Raw genomic sequence first — 23349 nt, 5'->3', positions numbered from 1 at the left:
TATTACAGTAGCTTCTCACTTTGCATTACTGTAGCCTTAGTGTTAAAGAGCCACTCTATGCCACTGTAACTTCAGTGTTATACTGAATGACTTTTCATGACTGGATCCTTGATTTAGAGCTATATCTGGACATAGTTTGTTGACTCCGGGGATTAAATCATCCTTAGCTGTAAAGCTAATCTGTGTTTCCCTGTGTTTTTATGAGTTCCATTTGGTGACAGGGGATATAGCTTAGCACTGGCACTGCCAGATGGGCACATCACTGATCCACCTCCCTGGGGAAAGGAATGGTGACATCCTGACGCAAGGTACTAGCCACCTACTTCCGTCTCCTCCACCACACCTCACTGCTGAATGTTGCAGTCCCCCCCCCCCCACACACACTTGGGCTATTTAAAACAAAGGCCTTATATCCAGCAAACTGTCAAAACAGTAAAATATCTGTCACGCCCTGACCTTAGAGAGCTTTTTATGTCTCTATTTTGGTTTGGTCAGGTTGTGATTTGGGAGGGCATTCTATATTCTATTTTCTATGTTTTTGTATTTCTTTGTTTTGGCAGGGTATGGTTCTCAATCAGGGACAGCTGTCATTCGTTGTCTCTGATTGGGAATCATACTTTTCCCTTTGTTATTTGTGGGAAATTGACTTTGTTAGTGGCACTATAGCCCTCTTAAGCTTCACGGTTGTTTTGTATTGTTTATTGTTGGTGACATTAGAAATGAAGTAATGTACGCTCACAACGCTGCGCTTTAGTCCATTTATTCCGTCCAGGAAGACAGCCGTGTGTGTGTGTGTGTGTGTGTGTGTGTGTGTGTGTATATATACAGTGCCTTGCGAAAGTATTAGGCCCCCTTGAACTTTGCGACCTTTTGCCACATTTCAGGCTTCAAACATAAAGATATAAAACTGTATTTTTTTGTGAAGAATCAACAACAAGTGGGACACAATCATGAAGTGGAACGACATTTATTGGATATTTTAAACTTTTTTAACAAATCAAAAACTGAAAAAATGGGCGCGCAAAATTATTCAGCCCCTTTACTTTCAGTGCAGCAAACTCTCTCCAGAAGTTCAGTGAGGATCTCTGAATGATCCAATGTTGACCTAAATGACTAATGATGATAAATACAATCCACCTGTGTGTAATCAAGTCTCCGTATAAATGCACCTGCACTGTGATAGTCTCAGAGGTCCGTTAAAAGCGCAGAGAGCATCATGAAGAACAAGGAACACACCAGGCAGGTCCGAGATACTGTTGTGAAGAAGTTTAAAGCCGGATTTGGATACAAAAAGATTTCCCAAGCTCTAAACATCCCAAGGAGCACTGTGCAAGCGATAATATTGAAATGGAAGGAGTATCAGACCACTGCAAATCTACCAAGACCTGGCCGTCCCTCTAAACTTTCAGCTCATACAAGGAGAAAACTGATCATAGATGCAGCCAAGAGGCCCATGATCACTCTGGATGAACTGCAGAGATCTACAGCTGAGGTGGGAGACTCTGTCCATAGGACAACAATCAGTCGTATATTGCACAAATCTGGCCTTTATGGAAGAGTGGCAAGAAGAAAGCCATTTCTTAAAGATATCCATAAAAAGTGTTGTTTAAAGTTTGCCACAAGCCACCTGGGAGACACACCAAACATGTGGAAGAAGGTGCTCTGGTCAGATGAAACCAAAATTGAACTTTTTGGCAACAATGCAAAACGTTATATTTGGCGTAAAAGCAACACAGCTCATCACCCTGAACACACCATCCCCACTGTCATACATGGTGGTGGCAACATCATGGTTTGGGCCTGCTTTTCTTCAGCAGGGACAGGGAAGATGGTTAAAATTGATGGGAAGATGTATGGAGCCAAATACAGGACCATTCTGGAAGAAAACCTGATGGAGTCTGCAAAAGACCTGAGACTGGGACGGAGATTTGTCTTCCAACAAGACAATGATCCAAAACATAAAGCAAAATCTACAATGGAATGGTTCAAAAATAAACATATCCAGGTGTTAGAATGGCCAAGTCAAAGTCCAGACCTGAATCCAATCGAGAATCTGTGGAAAGAACTGAAAACTGCTGTTCACAAATGCTCTCCATCCAACCTCACTGAGCTCGAGCTGTTTTGCAAGGAGGAATGGGAAAAAATGTCAGTCTCTCGATGTGCAAAACTGATAGAGACATACCCCAAGCGACTTACAGCAGCAAAAGGTGGCGCTACAAAGTATTAATTTAAGGGGGCTGAATAATTTTGCACGCCCAATTTTTCAGTTTTTGAATTGTTAAAAACATTTGAAATATCCAATAAATGTTGTTCCACTTCATGATTGTGTCCCACTTGTTGATTCTTCACAAAAAAATACAGTTTTATATCTTCATGTTTGAAGCCTGAAATGTGGCAAAAGGTCGCAAAGTTCAAGGGGGCCGAATACTTTCGCAAGGCACTGTAACTATTTAGCAGTCTTATGACTTGTGGGTAGAAGCTGTTCAGGGTCCTGTTGGCTCCAGACTTGGTGCATCGGTAACACTTGCCCTGGAGGTAGCAGCGAGAACATTCTATGACTTGGGTATTTGACAATTTTTAGGGCCTTCCTTTGACACCGCCTGGTATAGAGGCCCTGGAAGGCATGGAGCTCGGCCTCAGTGATGGACTGGGCTGTGCGCATTCTCCTCTGTAACACCTTGTGGTCGGATGGCAAGCAGTGATGCAGCCAGTTCTCAATGGTGCAGCTGTAGATGTTTTTGAGGATCTGAGGGCCCATGCCAAATCTTTTCAGCCTCCTGAGTGGGAAGAGTCTATGTCGTGCCTTCTTCATGACTGTTGGTGTGTGTGGTCCATAATAATACAGCCCAGTCGATGTGAATGGGCGCGTGCTCGGCCCTCCGTTTCCTGTAGTCCACCATTAGCTCCTTTGTCTTGCTGACTTTGAGGGAGAGGTTGTTGTCCTGGCACTACACTGCCACGTCCCTTACCTCCTCTCTATAGGCCAGAGATGGACTATAGGGAGGAGTCCATCCCTGGCGGTGACCATCGGATCAATCCCCCCTCCTTCTGGAAGGTTCTCCCATCTCCACAGAGGAACCCTGGAGCTCTGTCAGAGTGACCATCGGGTTCTTGGTCACCTCCTTGGCCAAGCCCCTTCTCCTCCGATTGCTCAGTTTGGCTAGGCGGCCAGCTCTAGGAAGAGTCTTGGTGGTTCCAAACTTCTTCAATTTAAGAATAATGGAGGCTACTGTGTTATTGGGGACCTTCAATGTTTTGGTGCCCTTCCCCAGATGTGTGCCTTGACACAATTCTGCCTCGGAGCTTTATGAACAATTCCTTCGACCTCATGGCTTGGTTTTTGCTCTAACATGCACTGTCAACTGTGGGAACTTTATATAAACAGGTGTCTAACTTTCCAAATCATGTTCAATCAAGTTGTAGAAACATGTCAAGGATGATCTATGGAAAAAGGATGCACCTGAGCTCAATTTCGAGTCTCATAGCAAAGGGTCTGAATACTTATGTAAAATAGGTATTTCTGTTTTTATTTTATTTTATTATTTGCAAAACAAATATCTGTTTTTGCTTTGCATTATGGGTTATTGTGTAGATTGAGGAAACTGTTTTATTTAATCATTTGTTGTGCAGTTAGTCTACACCTGCATATGATAAAGCATATGATAAATCAAATTTTATTTGATTTCACACACACACACACACACACGCGCGCACATGCACTCGCACACACATGCTTTTCTCATGGTTCTATTTAAAGTAATGTTCTCACATTGTTCTGAGAACGTTAAGAAACAACATTCTTCTTTGGGAATTTCAGTACTTCAGCATTACGTTTACTACAGGTTTTCTCATGCTTCTATTTAAAGTTTTTTTTAAATGTTCAGAGAACGTTAAGAAAAACACCACAAAAATGTAGTAACATTCTAAGAATGTTATTTAAAACATATCCATTCCGTTCCCAGCATCAACAAAACTCTCTCTATCCTCTATCTTGTTAAGTGTGTTCAGGTATGTTGGCTGAGCCCACTAATTGGCCACACCTGATCTTAATCATGCTTGTTTCTTCTGAAATGGTGTCTGTTTGACTAGACAAAATAATGTGTGCATACACTGCACATTATGGTATCACGCTGAATATGCTTGACAGGGAGAGATTCTCTGAACCTCTTCAAAACAGATTTAGTGTCACCTTTCGCCAGTGAATTGTGTTATGATGATATAATACAGTATGTGTATACCCAGTAATTAAATGGTATTGACTATTCCAAAACGCTTCATATGCAGAAGCACATGCCTCCCAGGCGTTAGTTCGGTTAGACCCTCTTCAGTGATTGAGATTCCACATAACTATGATTGCATGTGGATGTCATGAAATAGGTCAGAAAATAAACATCTAAGCACTTTATAAAGGCACTAGTGGCACTCAGTGCCATTTAATATGAGGGAGGGCAATTTTTTTTCTTCTAATGAGCATGGCCTAATTTCTATAACAGCATATTGGATGACTGTCATTTATATTCCATTCAACCAGTTCAATGTAACATTGACAGATTTAGACTACTACATGATACTGTTATTTCCCCTATACCCATCATGAGGTTGCTACAACCTAGCCTATGAATGAAAGTTTACAAAGTAGGTGCACACAGGTCGAGAGGTGACAGAGAGTGACACATGGACAGACAATGACATATTCAATACCACCTTGCACATTCTTGCCTGCAACTAGATGTTCTAGGGTGTAATCATTCCAACAGTTGCAAACAAGAGTTTATATTGGATAAGTCCAGGTATGTTGATCCCCATTTCGTTCAGCTTGCTTATATTTTTCAGAAACATTTTGCAACAGAATCGGAGGAATGAATACATCCCTGATCACAGGTAAACACAGTTCACTTTCTTAGCAGCCACATTGTACTCCTTCTTGCTTCTATGCACTCCCCTCTGACCCTTTCCCTTCGCTTGTGGACTTCAATGCACAACACATCAGCTGAAAGTGACCAGGCAAAAAAAAAACTTTCCAAGCCAAACCATATCATAACCGCTGCACACAGCCTACATTGTTGTCACCATATTAGCTAAAGTAACTTCATAGTCAACATAGCTAATAGAAATAACACGTTAGTATACCCGCTACAAACATGCAGTAACTTTACAGTGTACAGTCAGTAAGCAGATCAAAAAGAAGTTTAGCAGTTACAACGGTGGGTCCCGGTGGCAATAAATTAGTAAAACCAAAAGCTTACCTTAATGAGTAAGAGTTACAGTGTTGTGTTGGATAGTCATAGCCAGCTAGCTAACATAGCTTCCCTGTTTATTAGTTTACTTCAATTGGGGGATCAGCGGGAGGGTTTGCTGGGAATAATAATAAAGGTATATTCTTTAAAAAAGTATGTATGGCTATATAGGTATGTGTATATATATGCATGCGTGTATGGATATATATATTTACCCCAAAAATATGGGGGATTGGAAATGATGCAGACAATTACATTGGAAGCAACATTCCTTCCCTCTGTTTGAGCCGGGTGTTTGAGTAGGCTAAACTAGCTTCGAGCAATGGCAAAATATAGCTCTCTCTCTCTTGCTTCTCCTTCATTTTTGAAGAAATTAATTTGTTCAAAACTGTTCAACTATTGTCTTTCTCTCTCTTTGAGTCAATTATTCACCACATTATATGCACTGCAGTGCTAGCTAGCTGTAGCTCTCAATACTAGATTAATTCTCGCTAGCTGTCCTCCGGCTACACCATAGTGCTACCCTCAGAGTGCTGTTGAGGCTACTGTAGACCTTCATTGCAAAACATTGGGTTTTAATCAATTATTAACTCTAATCCTTTGCACAGAGGTAACTCTGGGTCTTACCTTCCTGTGCCGGTCCTCATGAGAGCCAGTTTCATCATAGCGCTTGATTCTTTTGCAACTGCACTTGAAGAAACTTTCAAAGTTCTTGACATTTACCGCATTGACTGACCTTCATGTCTTAAAGTAATGATGCACTGTTTTTTCTCTTTGCTTATTTGAGCTGTTCTTGCCATAATATGGACTTGGTGGTTTAGAAAATAGGGCTTCTGTATACCACCCCAACCTTGTCACAATACAACTGATTGGCTCAAACACATTAAGAAGTAAATAAATTCCACAAATGAACTTTTAACAAGGCACACCTGTTAATTGAAATGCATTCCAGGTGACTACCTCATGAAACTGGTGGAGAGAATGCCAAGAGTGTGCAAAGCTGTAATCAGTGCAAAGTGGCTACTTTGAATAATTTAAAATATAATATATATTCTGATTTGTTTAACACTTTTTGGGTCACTATATGATTCCATATACATTATTTCATAGTTTGTGTCTTCACTATTATTCTACAATGTAGAAAATAGTCAAATAAAGAAAAACCCTTGAATGAGTAGTTGTGTCCAAATGTTTGACTGATACTTTACATCGCATATGTAATAATGTCATTTATTCCATATTGGAGACTCAATTAAAAGGACCGTTTCAAATATGTCACTGGGCAAAAAGGGTCCATAATCAGGATATGTTTACATGACAGATTTTTGATATTCTATAGAACACATACCATTTCGAATGCATATTTTGAGTTTTGTGCATATGCAACATATCCTGACAAATTCTGAATCCAAATGTGTCTTTTAGACATTCATGATGTTGGAATTACTCTGAATATCACACATGGACATTTCCTATGGCCAGATAAGGACTTTTAATATCCTGAGATATGTAACATCCTATTTTCTCTCTTCATATTGACAAATACCAACTGTATGCATTGCAAATATGTTTTCTTAACACATTCAAGTTATAGATATGCTTCTCTTGACATGCTTTTTGATATGCTGAAAATAAGGATGAATTCAGATGCATTTCTGAGGTTTCAGCACATGCCCAATAATTTAACAAACATGAAATACATATTTTTCTGTAATGCACAAATCATTTTTGGATTCCCTCCGGATATCATACATGGTGTGGCCAGGTATTGACTCATTAGATATCCTGAGATCTGGGTGCCACACATGAGTGTGTAAATGGTGTCTGGTCGAACTGACAACTGGAGAAACAAAGAACTGAGAAGCTGTTCAGAAAATACCTTAAAGTTTTCGCCATAGTGAGTAGCTAATTTGATTCGTTTTATTTATCCTCAGTAACTAGAATCAAGAACATGTACTAATTTGGCTAGCAGTCAGTAGGGCTAGCTAGCTAGCTGGCTGCGCTTGATAGGGGGGTAAAAGATAACTGGTAGCCTAGCTAGCTAACAAGTAACAGAATTGCCTTCAGGGATTATTTTTTGCTATCCCCCCTCTACATTTGCTATGCTGCATTTTTTTAAACAGAAATAGCAGAGATGTGTTTTGGAAACAGCAACTTGGAATACATATAATGATGTTTGCCTTACCGATCTTAGCCTACAACTGAATTTGGTACAAATGTATGTTCAGATATGTCACCTTCGGGTGAAGTAGCGCGTGAACAGGTAAAATAATTTGGAGGCTGGACATTGAGTGAGTTGGATTTAGTCTATTTTCGATCAGATATACAGGAAGAATATTACATATCATGTAAGGGTATCTATTGAAATGATTTTTTTTGTTATATACAGATACATAAATTATCAGGTAATGATACATTTCTGAAACTACAGCTGAAGTCAGAAGTTTACATACACTTAGGTTGGAGTCATTAAAAAATGTTTTTCAAACATTCCACAAATTTCTTGTAAACAAACTATAGTATTGGCAAGTTGGTTAGGACATATACTGTGTGCATGACACAAGTAATTTTTCCAACAATTGTTTACAGGCAGAGTATTTCACTTATCACAATTCCAGTGGGTCAGAAGTTTACAAACACTAAGTTGACTGTGCCTTTAAGCAGCTTGGAAAAGTCCATAAAATGATGTCATGGCTTTAGGAGCTTCTGACAGGCTAATTTACATCATTTGAGTCAATTGGAGGTGTACCTGTGGATGTATTTCAAGACCTACCTTCAAACTCAGTGCCTCTTTGCTTGAAATCAAGGGTAAATCCATATAAATCTGCCAAGACCTCAGAAAAACATTGTAGACCTCCACAAGTCTGGTTCATCCTTGGGAGCAATTTCCAAAAGCCTGAAGGTGCCACGTTCATCTGTACAAACAATAGTACGCAAGTATAAACACCATGGGACAACGCAGCTGTAATACCGCTCAGGAAGGAGACACGTTCTGTTTCCTAGAGATGAACGTACTTCGGTGCGAAACTTGCAAATCAATCCCAGAACAACAGCAAAGGACCTTGTGAATATGCTGGAGGAAACAGGTACAAAAGTATCTATATCCACAGTACAATTAGTCCTATATCGACATAATCTGAAAGGCCGCTCAGCAAGGAAGAAGCCACTGCTCCAAAACCGCCATAAAAAGCCAGACTACGGTTTGCAACTGCACATGGGGACAAAGATTGTACCTTTTGGAGAAATGTCCTCTGGTCTGATGAAACAAAAATAGAACTGTTTGGGGGGAAAAAGTGAAGGCTTGCAACCCGAAGAACACCATCCCAACCGTGAAGCACGGGATGGCAGCATCATGTTGTGGGGGTGCTTTGCTGCAGGAGGGACTGGTGCACTTCACAAAATACATGGCATCTTGAGGAAGGAAAATTATGTGGATATATTGAAGCAACATCTCAAGACATCAGTCAGGAAGTTAAAGCTTGGTCGCAAATGGGTCTTCCAAATGAACAATGACCCCAAGCATACTTCCAAAATTGTGGCAAAATGGCTTAAGGACAACAAAGTCAAGGTATTGGAGTGGTCATCCCAAAGCCCTGACCTCAATCCTATAGAAAATGTGTGGGCAGAACTGAAAAAGCATGTGCGAGCAAGGAGGCCTACGAATCTGACTCAGTTACACCAGCTCTGTCAGGAGGAGTGGGCCAAATTTCACCCAACTTATTGTGGGAAGCTTGTGGAAGGCTACCCAAAACTTTTGCCCCAAGTTAAACAATTTAAAGGCAATGCTACCAAATGCTAATTGAGTGTATGCAAACTTTTGACCCACTGGGAATGTGATGAAAGAAATAAGCTGTAATAATTACCTCTACTATTATTTTGACATTTCACATTCTCAAAATAAAGTGGTGATCCTAACTGACCTAAGACAGGGAATGGATTAAATGCCGGAAATTGTGAAAAACTGTGTTTAAATGTATTTGGCTAAGGTGTATGTGAATTTCTGACTTCAACTGTATGTCGATTAGTTCATACCTAAGTATAAAGGCTTAGATACAATACCGTTCAAAAGTGTGGGGTCACTTAGAAATGTCCTTGTTTTGAAATAATTTTTTGTCCATTAAAATAACATCAAATTGATCAGAAATACAGTGTAGACATTGTTAATGTTGTAAATGACTATTGTAGCTGGAATTGACTGATTTTTTAAATTGAATATCGACATAGGCTTACAGAAGCCCATTATCAGTGACCATCACTCCTGTGTTCCAATGGCACGTTGTGTTAGCTAATCCACTTTTATCATTTTAAAAGGCTAATTGATTATTAGAAAACCCTTTTGCAATTATGTTAGCACAGCTGAAAACGGTTGTCCTGATTAAAGAAGCAATAAAACTGGTCTTCTTTAGATTAGTTGAGTATCTGGAGCATCAGCATTTGTAGGTTTGATTACAGGCTCAAAATTGCCGGAAACAAATAACTTTCTTCTGAAACTCGTCTGAAATTCTTGTTCTGAGAAACTTATTTTCCACCATAATTTGCAAATAAATTCATTAAAAATCCTACAATGTGATTTTCTGGAATTTTTTTCTAATTTTGTCTGTCATAGTTGAAGTGTACCTATGATGAAAATTACAGGCCTCTCTCATATTTTTAAGTGGGAGAACTTGCACAATTGGTGGCTGACTAAATACTTTTTTTGCCCCACTGTATGTAGGCAGCAGACTCTCTGTGTTAGTGATGGCTGTTTAACAGTCTGATGGCCTTGAGATAGAAGCTATTTTTCAGTCTCCCGGTCCCAGTTTTGATGTATTCAGACCATTTATTCAGTACTTTTGGCAGTGATTACAGCCTCATGTCTTGGCACACCTGTATTTTGAGAGTTTCTCCCATTCTTCTCTGCAGATCCTCTCAAGCTCTATAAGGTTGGATGGGGAGCGTCGCTGCACAGCTATTTTCAGGTCTCTCCAGAGATGTTTGATCGGGTTCAAGTCCGAGCTCTGACTGGGCAACTTGAGGACATTCAGAGACTTGTCCTGAAGCCACTCCTGTGTTGTCTTGGCCGTGTGTTTAGGGTCGTTGTCCTGTTGGAAGGTGAACCTTCGCCCCAGTCTGAGGTCCTGAGCGCTCTGGAGCAGGTTTTCATCAAGAATCTCTCTGTACTTTGCTCTGTTCATCTTTCCCTCAATCCTGATTAGTCTTCCAGTCTCTGCTGCTGAAAAACATCAACAGAGCATGATGCTGCCACTACCATGCTTCACTGTAGGGACGGTGCCATGTTTCCTCTAGGCATGACGACTGGCATTCAGGCCAAAGAGTTAAATCTTGGTTTCATCAGACCAGAGAATCTTGTTTCTCATGATCTGAGAGTCCTTTAGGTGCCTTTTGGCAAAACTACAAGCGGGCTGTCATGTGCCTTTTACTGGGGAGTGGCTTCAATTTGGCCACTCTACCATAAAGGCCTGATTGGTGGAGTGCTGCATAGATGGTTGTCCTTCTGGAAGGTTCTCCTATCTCCACAGAGGAACTCTGGACCTCTGTCAGAGTGACCATTGAGTTCTTGGTCACCTCCCTGACCAAGGCCCTTCTCCACTGATTGCTCAGTTTGGCCAGGCGGAAAGCTCTATGTAGAGTCTTGGTGTTTCCAATTTTCTTCCATTGAAGAATTATGGCGACCTTCAATGTTGCAGAACTGTTTTGGTACCCTTCCCCAAATCTGTGCCACGACACAATCCTGTCTCGGAGCTCTACAGACAACTCCTTTGACCTCATGTGGGACCTTATAGATACAAGTGTGAGCCTTTCCACATCATCTCCAATCAATTGATTTGATTGGAGGTGGAGTCCACAGGTGGAGTCCAATCAAGTTGTCGAAACATCTCAAGGATGATCTATGGAAACAGGATGCACCTAAACTCAATGTCGAGTCTCATCGCAAAGGGTCTGAATACTCATGTAAATAGGGTATATTTCTGTTTTTGTTTTATATACATTTGCAAAAATGTCTAAAACCTGTTTTTGCTTTGTCATAATGGGGTATTGTGTGTAGATTGATGAGGAAAACATGTTATTTAATCCCTTTTAGAATAAGGCTGTTATGAAACAAAATGTGGAAAAAGTCAAGGGTTTTGTGGAGCCTACATGATGAGATTAATATGGACCAAAGGTCAATATTATTTGTATTTGTCAAATAGCAGCCAAGCATCATGTCACAATAATAAGACCCTCAATATTTATTGGAAAGGAGCATCAGGCATTTCACCGTGCACTTTCACCACCCTGTGAAGTTCATCATAATTTCATCTGTAGCCTAATAAACTGCATGGCTTCCCGGATGAGTCGTAGTGGTAGGACAACACAAAATGTCATCACGTTGACTTAAATATGATGGATATTATATCAATATTTGCGCTTCGACCAACATTTTTCATATAATTCATTTTAACGACACAAAAACATCCCACCTTGTCTAGCGTATTTAGTTTTATCGACATTTGTAAAGTTTACTGATAATGCCCAATTTTGCCTGGCAGAGCTAGAAAAGTTTGCCTTCTTGTAAGGACACTCGACACTGTTCATTACAAGGAGATCGCATTGCAAATCAAACAATAGGCTAGAAGCTAGATAAATAGTTTGTTGCTAGAAAACCTGCCAATATGACAAGCAAATTAAAACATACCAGTTGCTGAAAACAACTTTTTAATATATTTTATGTCCATAACATAGATATTGATGTAATTATACAACATTAGTCCATTGAGTTTGCTGACAAAGTATTTGAAACAGTCCCTTAATTGAGTATTTAATATGCGATAAATGCCATTATCGCATATGCGATATAAAGGTTTGGAGGGGTGCATTTTCAACATGTTAATTGGTAGAACTATTTGGTTGTCATTTTCTCATGTTAAGCATAACATTTCACGAAGCTATACACGGTGTCGCAAGTCTGCCATTGAGACTTCTGGCTGGCGTCAACAATGTAATTAAAGTTGGAAATTCAAACATAGCAGATTCTAAAATCTTTTTTCCAATACAACAGCATACTAATCAGCAACCAGTAGATTTATATATATTTATACAGTACCAGTCAAAGGTTTGGACATGAAATAACACATATGGAATAATGTAGTAAACAAAAAAGTGTTAAACATATCAAAATATATTTTATGTTTGAGATTCTTCAAAGTATCCACCCTTTGCCTTGATGACAGCTTGGCAAACGCTTGGCATTCTCTCATGAGTTAGTCACCTGGAATGAATTTCAATTAACAGGTGTGCCTTGTAAAAAGTTTATTTGTGGAATTGATTTCCTTCTTAATGCGTTTGAGCCAATCAGTTGTGTTGTGACAAGGTAGGGCTGGTATACAGAAGATAGCCCTATTTGATAAAAGACCAAGTCCATATTATGGCAAGAACAACTCAAATAAGCAACAAGAAATGACAGTCCATCATACTTTAAGACATGAAGGTCAGTCAATCCAGAAAATGTCAAGAACTTTGAAAGTCTCTTCAAGTGCAGTCGCAAAAACCATCAAGCTCTATGATGAAACTCGCTCTCATGAGGACCGCTATAGGAAAGGAAGACCCAGAATTACATCTGCTGCAGAGGATAAGTTCATTAGAGTTACCAGCCTCAGATTGCAGCCCACATAAATGCTTCACAGAGTTCAAATAACAGACACATCTCAACATCAACTGTTCAGAGGAGACTGAATGAATCAGGCCTTCATGGTCAAATTGCTGCAAAGAAAACACTACTAAAGGACACCAATAAGAAGAAGAGATTTGCTTGGGTCAAGAATCACAAGCAATGGACATTAGACAGGTGGAAATCCGTCCTTTGGTCAAAATCAAATCACATTTAATTTGTCACATATACATGGTTAGCAGATGTTAATGCGAGTGTAGCGAAATGCTTGTGCTTCTAGTTCCGACAATGCAGTAATAACCAACGAGTAATCTAACCTAACAATTTCCTGAAGTCCATGATCATCTCCTTTGTTTTGTTGACGTTGAGTGTGAGGTTATTTTCCTGACACCACACTCCGAGGGCCCTCACCTCCTCCCTGTAGGCCGTCTCGTCGTTGTTGGTAATCACTGTAGTGTCATCTGCAAACTTGATGATTGAGTTGGAGGCGTGCATGGCCACGCAGTCGTGGGTGAACAGGGAGTACAAGAGAGGGCTCAGACCCTTGTGGGGCCCCAGTGTTGATCTATGGTGTTAAATGCTGAGCTGTAGTCGTTGAACAGCATTATCTTTTTACATTTTTTACAATTTTACCCCCTTTTTCTCCCCAATTTCGTGGTATCCAATTGTTAGTAGCTACTATCTTGTCTCATCATTACAACTCCCATATGGGCTCGGGAGAGACGAAGGTTGAAAGTCATGCGTCCTCCGATACATAACCCAACCAAGCTGCACTGCTTCTTAACACAGCGCGCATCCAACCCGGAAGCCAGCTGCAGCAATGTGTCGGAGGAAACACCGTGCACCTGGCAACCTTGATTAGCGTGCACTGCGCCCAGCCCGCCACAGGAGTTGCTGGTGTGCGATGAGACAAGGATATCCCTACTGGCCAAACCCTCCCTAACCTGGACGACGCTATGCCAAGTGTGCGACGCCCCACGGACCTCCCGGTCGCGGCCGGTTATGACAGACTTAACCAGCATGATTACCACAGTATTCTGCAGTGATATGCCATCCCATCTGGTTTGCGCTAAGTGGGACTCTCATTTGTTTTTCAACAGGACAATGACCCAAAACACACCTCCAGGCTTTGTATGGGCTATTTGACCTAGGAGAGTGATGGAGTGCTGCATCAGATGACCTAGCCTCTACAATCACCCAACCTCAACCCAATTGAGATGGTTTGGGATGAGTTGGACCACAGAGTGAAGAAAAAGCAGCCAACAAGTGCACAGCATATGTGGGAACTCCTTCAAGACTGTTGGAAAAGCATTAGACTCTCACGGACACGTATGTTAACAAGCCTAATTAGAACTCAGTGGACAATACCAAGCATTAAACCAGACTGTTGGGAAAAGAACATTGTCATTGATGGTGCTCTTTTCTACACATAAGACCATACAAAATGATTAAATTTCTTTCTGATGCATTTCAGTCACTTCAAACCATACTTCCTTCATATTGAAATACTTTCAAAAGTACTGTCAGACTGATTTGTAATAGACTGTCATAGCCCCAATTTAAAAAGTTAACATTGGCTGTTTATTTCATCACCTTTTTTACATGGTAGGGTCGCAAAATCTTTTGATATCAAAATGTGGTCACGGGCAAAAAAGGTTTGGGAAGCCCTACAGTAAAGGTTGATTCAGTCCAAACATCAACAGGAGTTGTGTTATCAAAGATCACTGAGCCTTGTTGTGCCAACCCTGCAGTTTGAGGAATGAGGCCTGCCAACAATCACTATAGCCATGCTTTGATGAGTTCCTTGATAGACATTTACTGTGGGAGATGGCTACTGGCAAGGAATGACAAGTCTAACAATCATTCATTTCAGGAACAGAGAGGAGGGAAAGTGGTGATCTCTGGAGGTAGAGTAGGGGATTAAATGAGATGGGGAGTGGTGAACATGTCATGATGACCTTCAAATATATTTTTCCTCACTTGTTTGATGTGGATGCTGTCTCAGGCTTAAGTGCAACGTTTTTATTCTTACCGATATTTAGAGGAGGAAAAATGGTAATGGCCTGTTGCCATGGTGACCAGGTTCTCATTTAACACTTGCCAGAAGATACCGACCCTACTGTTACGCTTGTTTACACTGAGCTGCACTGGGGCCGGAAGGCATTACATTAAGACACCATGGAGCAGGCACGAGATATGGTTCGGAAAACGTACCTCAATGCAGGGTTGGAATATGCCACTATACTCCGAATTTGACCTCTATCCTCACTGCTCCATCGAGAAGATTGAAATACTGCTCCTTTTCCCAGAAAACTGCCCTTTTTGTCCTTATGCTAGCTACAGCAAGCCATTTTGGAATGGCACGTGGTGTTGAACTAGCTAGCACGAGGACAAAATGGGCAGTTTTCCAGGAAAACGAGCATTATTTCAATCTTCTCAATAGAGCATTGTGGATAATGGTAAAATTTGGAGTACTTTGTATATCCCATTCCTGCATTGAGGTATTTGTTTCTGACTCATATCTCGTGCCGGCTCCACAGTGTCTTAATGTTCCAACCCCAGTGCAGCTCAGTGTAAACAAGCATAACTTTAGGATCAATATCTTCTGGCAAATTTAACACACCACTGGCAATGACCATTATCTGTATGTTTGTCTTTGAGTTTATTTGTGTTCATGTCATTGAATGCATGCGTGAGAGAAAGTCAAAGAGAGATTGTGGGAGATTAAGAACAGTTTAGATTGATGGTTGGTCTGCATGCTTGTGTTGATTATATGAATGGCAGTGGGATTCCCACTCTCTCTTTTCTATGCTAAGGCAGCACTGGAAACATAAGTGGGAAGATGGTGTGGATGCAGGAATCGAACCCCAGTCTTTGGGGTTGTAATATATGCGCTTGGAGCCAGTCCTGTTGCCACTCAACCACAGGCTCTTGCTGATTTTTATGGCTTTGTGATAGTAGGATGTGTGATAGGAGCTCTGCCCTAGGGGCTAATCGCACCCTCTCCAGATGGAGAAAGCCTAGCCCAGCATAGGTCTTCCTGCCTCAGGGTGAGAGATGCGGGTTCTGGGATGGGGTGGAAGGGTGGCATGGAGGGCTGAAAGAGAGGGGTGATGCTAACGCATTAAGCTATGTTCACACAGCACCTCCAGGAATAGAGCAGCTCAGAGAGGAGTGCAGAGACAGTCCGTCCCCTAACTCTGTTTGGTTCACAGAGAAGATGCAGATTTTTAATTCGTGTAATTAGGTATTTGAGGGATGTATTAGCACAATCTCTTCCTAGTGAGTGACAGGTGGAAAATGTTTTCATATTCATGCCTGTCACTTTGCAAATAGGGCTTGTCAGGTTGGGTCGAACTGCGCAGGGATGTTCCAGAGCAGAGATTTAGTACAAGACTATAACACACAAACACACACAAACACACACAGTGGCGGTTCTAGCTTGTGCTGCTCCCTGGGCGAATCCCCCCACCCCCAAAGCACCCCACCCCCCAAAGCACCATTCTGCACTGACTGTAATTTTTATTCAGACATTTGGAACACACATAAATAATCATAACATTTAAAACTACATAAATATAAAAATATATACAAAAATAAGACTCATAAATATTAAAAATAAGTAATGTGTGTTGATTTGGCACTAGAGCATCAATACATTGCCCATCCCACAACTCTGTCAACCAAGGGTTAAAACGAAACCAATTCACCTTGGTGATGTGCAGACTGGTTTTATATTATTCTTAACTATTTCGCACAAACCAGAAAAAAATGCAGCAATATGTCTGTGAAACTATATATTTACAGTATTATGAATGAATTGTGGTTTATTTGGTAGCATTTCGTAATGTGTCTGATTTTACTAATTGCATTAGTACTGTACAAAGTTAGAGGTGCGCTATTTGATAGATTCTCCCACTCCCCCTACCTCTGGCTTCCAGTGGGGAGAACTGAGGTCAACCTACCCCCGCCCCCTCTCCATCTCATACTTCTGAGTGGGAGACCTTCCCAGGCCTGCCTAGCTTACTGGCAAGATGCCACCTATAACTAAATCTGCCACTGCACACACACAGACACAGACACACAGACACACAGACACACACACACACACACACACACACACACAGGGATACCATGCTGCACAAATCTGCTGAGTTACCATTTACCCCTCACACACATCTTCAATGGGTTTGTAATGGGCTATATTCTCCTAGACAAAAGTAGACCTAGAATTTAGTATGACTAGGAAGAATGTTTGGGGAATGGGGTTAGAAATAGCACTGAAAGGTGAACATTAGGCTAGAATCTGTTTCACTCCTGGAGAAGGCAGAACGTGTTGAAAACCTGATTAGGGCGTCCACACATGATGCTCAGAATGACATAAATCGCATCTAGAATATGGTAATTCATATTAACAGCACATGCAAGTCGGGGATGCAACGATGTGTGGTCCTTCTTACCTAATTCAGATGTCCACTTTGAACACGTTAGAATAACTGTCCACATTAACTTTTCCTCAGACAACAAGACGAGTAATGAAGCAAAATCACTATCCTATGTTAATCAACTATACTAGAAACTTTTAGGATACCCTTTCTATTATCAGCTTGTCGACAAATCAATAGCCTATTCCAAACAGACTCTGGGACAGTTGTTAAACGATAGATCCCAAATTCATACAACCACTAGAACTAGGCTACATAAAAAAGGTTAAAAGGCAATGAGTCTGACGCAACAGATCAGAAAGCTTAAAATGTTGATAAGCTATTACTTATTCACATTATAAGTGCAGCAATATGCACATGGCAGAAGGCTACGCGCAAATGTTCGTTCCAATTAAACGGGAAAACACCATTGTCCAAAAGGCACTGCACATGGGAGCGGTATCATGTGACAGAGACGAAAATATCCATTAGAAATTTAGAAAGAGAGGAGATCTAATAGGCTACTTTGAAGGTAAGCCATGCCTCATAATATGTATTAAAACATTCAAGTTTCAAACAATTAAGTATGTTTTCAAAATGCATACTGCCTCCAGCTCATTGCAAAGTGGTGTGTGACGCGCTGATGAAGCCTGCCTTACATTGCCGTTTGATGTCACGTTCAAAACAACTGGAATCTCGAAAATCTTAGTCTTCAGTGCGTTCATGACAACTGGGAAAAAACGAGCTCCGACGGTGAAAACTTGGTTTGAACGGTCAACGAACTCAGAATTCCAACTCATGAACGCAGGCTTTCTTTTAGAGCTCCAATTTTTCGACATGAAGATAACTGAAGTCGTATTTGTCAGTTCCCAGTTGTCGTGAAAGCAGCTCTTGCGCTGTCTGTCAGATTTTCCACTGTTTGTGTGAGATGAACCAGACAATACAAAGAATATACTGTAGACATGTGTAAATTAAATGTAACTAAATTATGCAAATGAACCTATAGCCTGATAAGCATGACCAGTTAATTGTATTTCCATTGACTGGTATTTCCATCAATGAATAGGCTTACATTTGCCAATGGGAATTTTAAAAATCTGTTCCTGGACAATTGGCCAGTGCCAATTTAATTTATCTGCTTTTCATTTTTTTTTTTATGGACAATAGCCAGCTGTCGCAGACATCACACAATATAAAACAAATTTTAGGATTAGCCATTGCATTCAGATATTTTGTACAGATTTGCTATCAAATGTCTGATCTTGTACAAAGACCAATTTCCATCCCTACCCTTTTCACCTTAGAGGGACAGTAAAAGAGTGATACAGGTGATTGGCATTCATTGTGATGTTTGCACTTGCACTGCTCTATACTAAAACACTTCAGTCATTCAGTGTAAATTGCCTCACCGATTTCCTCCCTAAGACATACTCAAGGTCCCTTTAGGGAAAAGAATCAGTCTGAGATGGTAAAATCCGGCCTGTCCGGTCTTGTTCGCTCTGTCTTTTTAATGTCTTCTGAGTGCAGCGATAATTGGATTGTCTATGGGCTTCGCCCTTCTTACTTACATGAACCAGAAAACAGAATACAACATATTGCGCTCCATAGTCGTGGACAAATGGTATGTTGGACTGAGGCCCTCTGGTGGCAAACGTGTGTGCTCCAATTGGATTTAGATAAGCCTGTGGGAGAATGTGTTGCTGACACAACCCACTTATCCCATGGGAAACCTTCTGACAACAACATCTTCCTCCGGAAGTCAATTTGTTCTCTGGAGCTCAGGGATGAGGATTGTGAAGTGATCACTGAAAAACTTCTCAAAACATAATTATTATGAAGTAGTGGGGCTGGAGCTGGAACTAGTGATCTGCATTAGAGGGTTTCCATCTAGTGCTTGTACAGGGGCAGTGCAGGGCAGTGACTCCAGTCTGCTGTGTGTGAGGTGAATGCCAACTTGACTGCCAAGCCAAGAGCTGGAGAAGCAACAGGATCACAATCAGGAATGAAGGAGTGATCAAGGGGAGGGAGAAGAGGAAAGGGAGGATGAGAGAGAGAGTCGGACGCTTCTCTGTTGGTGGTTCCATTGCTGTGCAGCACACAAACACACACACCCGAAAACACACGAGGTGCATTCAGTTCGCTTGAACATTTGCTGCGTTGCGGAACAGTTTGTACTGAACAACACGTTTCCCCAAAACGTTCTTATACATTCTTGAACAGACCTTGAGGTTCGTTTGCTCCCATTTGGTTGGTGTGGCGAGGTGTGGCTTGAAGTAATGAGTGACGTATTTAAAGGCCAGTGGCCATGCTGACAGCATTCTCCAACCCACAACCCAACCCCTACCTGCTTGTCAACTGGTTGTTCACTACAGCACTGATCACAGCTATGGACACACACGGACACTGTATATATAACACTGTGATGTTGGATCATAGAGGTCTGTCATTCAATATCCAAACTAGATTTGATTTGACATCTGAGAGATTGGCTAAGGTGACTTACTCTGGCTGACAGCAAACTCGAAGTCCTTCAGAGTCTGGAAAGGCTGTTTTGATGTTGTCTGCACGATGTGTTGATAATGCGGGGGCTGGACTTTTACTGGTTGGTTCTCCTCCGTGTCTTTGTCACTCAAACACCCACAGGCACAGCCACACACAGCCCCTGAACGCAGCTCCCCTCCATTACAACTGTTGCATTTTCAAATCCAAACAACGAGAGGTCTCAACCCGACAGGAAAAAAAACCTTTGCGTGAACCAATCAATGTGTCCACTCAGTTTCTAAGCATATACTGCATTAAAAACAGCCTATTTTCCAGACCAGTGAGTCACAGCTCTTCCTCGTTGTATTGTCACTTTGGTCACATCAGCCAGGATAGAGATGACTGGGGTTAGAGTATGTCAGAGTTGGCCTCAAAGGACAATTCCACCATTTTATAACCCGTTATTATGCTGTTACTATACATGCACTATTGTAAGATTTGATACACATTTTGATGTTTCATCATTTTGTTAGTCATACCGCACGATTCCTCGGTTTTGTTATTGTTTATAAGCTTCTGCCTTGCCCTCGACTACAGTATACTACAATCCCCAAGGTGCATTTCACCTCCCAGGATCCAACGCTCCACCCAGTCTGCAGTTAGCTTAGATGGCTTGCAAGCCCAGACGAGAGCTTATGTCACAACCCAAAAGTAATGTAAAATACACTCATAACTTATAATCATATTATGATGCTTGCATGAATATCATGCTGAATATATGTTCATGTCATTGTCAACAATCAACTGCAATACACAACAAATATATAATTTAGATGCTAACCATAAATTACTGTATGTGATGGTTAGCTAGCATGCCAACTGCTACATTCGAAATATGAACAGTCAAGTTAAACAATAACAGCCAAGTTCAAGCTTAGCAAATGTCTTATACAACATGTATGCCAGTTGGAACACAACATTTATTATGAAATTTACAGTCAAATCACGGCTTATCACGGCCTCGGCTTATGGTAGAGAAATGAACATTCAATTCTCTGGAAAGCACTCTGGTCGACATTCCTACAGTCAACACGCCATTGTGTTGTGTGAAAAATCTGCATAGTCTCGAGTGGCCTTTTATTGTCCCCAGAACAAGGTGCACCTGTGTAATGATCATGCTGTTTAATCAGTTTCTTGATATGCCACACCTGCCAGGTGGATGGATTATCTTGGCAAAGGAGAAATGCTTACTATCAGGGATGTAAACACAGTTGTGTACAACATTTGAGAGAAATAAGCTTTTAGTGCATATTAAGGAACATTTCTGGGATATTTCATTTCAGCTCATGAAACATGTTACGTTCATTATAATTCCAACCCTCAGATTTCCACAAACAAACCCATCTTTCCCAGTCCACTACCATTTTACTATTTCCTTTTTCAATACATGATGGCTTACGAGGTTCTGAACCTCTCTATTTGTTACCATTTCTACCGGGATTGCCCTAAAAAATACATCTACGAGTATAATCCTATTTCCCATTGATTAATTGTGGTTTTTCAGATCTCCTAACAGTACTGTTTGTAGGTCCATCTGAACACAGAAATTACGACTTGACAACCAGTCCTGGACCTGACACCAAAACGGAGCCACCGAAGGACAGAACCAAAAGAGATGATCTATTGGCTCTGTTTCCTAGTGGCAGAGTCTGCACAGAAATGACTGTTTAATATATTGAGCCATATTTTTGTCGCGAGAATTTTATATAATAGTTTAAATTGAAAACAATGGATTGATGTGTCAATTGTTGTTTTGTATATCAGTTCATAAATCCGATGACATGATATTGGGATATAAAAAAATCTGTTCCCAACTATCTTGAATGTTATGTGGCATAGTTGTCAAGGACACTCCAAGAAACACTCACATCAAACCACACCCCCAAGCCAACTGATGTTTGGTTTCTGTCATGGCACCACACCCCCAAGCCAAAAAACAAGCCCTAATCAGCAGTTGCAGTTCCCCTTTAATATTTAAGTTTTAACCCTCCAAACTCATGTTCGTTATATAAGTATGCCCATTGAACTTTATCTGGTTTGCCATTCCAAATAAAATGAAATTTCTTGTATGGTTTGAAAAATTATTCTCCTGGAGTCAGTAGAACCATGAACAAGTATGATTTGTTTCAGCATCTTTAGAGAATGCAAATGTATGCTTAGGGACTGTCTTATGTACTCTAAACGTGCAATTTTTTTCACCAACATAAAAGTTGACAGTATTCCATTTTCAACCACAGAAAATAGGCCAATGCATCCAAGACTTAACTGAAATACAATCTATCAGAAACATGTTGGATTGTTGTCACACATTTTCATTTCCTTAAAACCGGTCAAAATGATTTTGTATGGAAAATCCCCAGGTCTCTAAATGTCCTCGCTCCAGGAGAGAAGCAGACATTAAAAGAGAAAAGTATTGTAACTTCAAATTGTTGATGATACATTCATTCTATGGATTTACGTCTTTATTCTGGGGAACAAGGCTTTATTTATTATTCTAAAGCATTAATAAATGACAGAAGAGAAACTTTGTGTAGCCTAACATATAGCCTACCAAATGTTGTAAATATAATCAGAAAAATATCTAAATGATGTGTAAAAATATATTTTTTTCCACACCCACTGTCAATTTTTTAAAAAATGTTATTGAATGACTGCTTATTGAATCGGTCTGTACCAGTCTGAACTTGTGAAGTTTGCCACTGAGGAGATCATCACATTAGCATCACATTTTTTTTATGAAGGTTTGTATGATTGGCTTATGAGAGTTTTCCCAGCTTGTCCCTGTGGGCAAGGTATTGTTGTGGTTATGTTGGTGTAAATCAATAGTATTCACTAGAGAGGGGCTATTAAAGTCTTCTCCCACGTGAAGAGGATGTTGATTAAAGAATCCCTTTGAGCCGTGGTGGAGAAGGTTAGCGAGGAATCAATACCAGAGCAAGGTAAGAGAGTTCTCTAAGTCTTCTCAGAGATAGAAAGTGATAGATCGAGAGAGAGAGGTCTACAATATGGACATTTTTCCTTAGTATTTGCTACAACCTATTTTTAGGAGGATTCAATTGGATTTTTTTTGAAGTGCTTGCTTTAGTCATTCTGATGATTTTACCAACATAGATGATTACTGATGTATTCAGTATTGAAATTATACTGATTTGAATGTTCTATTTTTTTCCTATATTCTATTAATCTCCATTCCAAATGAAGGGAGGTGTATCTGTGACACTCACTTCTCTCGCTGTATCTTTCTTACACGCCATACCTCTCTCCATCAATCCCCCCTCTCTCTTACTTGCTTGCTATCCTCGCTCTCCTCTCTTCTCTAATCTCCTTTTCTCTCTCTCCTTCTGTTTCTGCTTGTGCTTGTGCTCAAGCTCTGCTCTCCCTTTTACTCTCTCTTTACCTCATTTATTTATTTTCTCTCAGCCTATTTTCTCTCAGCCTTGTCCATTCTCTTTCTTTCTCTCTTTCTTTTTCTCCCCCTATCACACACACTCTCTCTCTC

The sequence above is a fragment of the Oncorhynchus masou genome, chromosome 25 (assembly GCF_036934945.1).
Source record: "Oncorhynchus masou masou isolate Uvic2021 chromosome 25, UVic_Omas_1.1, whole genome shotgun sequence".
In the NCBI taxonomy this organism is placed as follows: Eukaryota; Metazoa; Chordata; class Actinopteri; order Salmoniformes; family Salmonidae; genus Oncorhynchus; species Oncorhynchus masou.
This window is presented reverse-complemented; position numbering follows the sequence as displayed.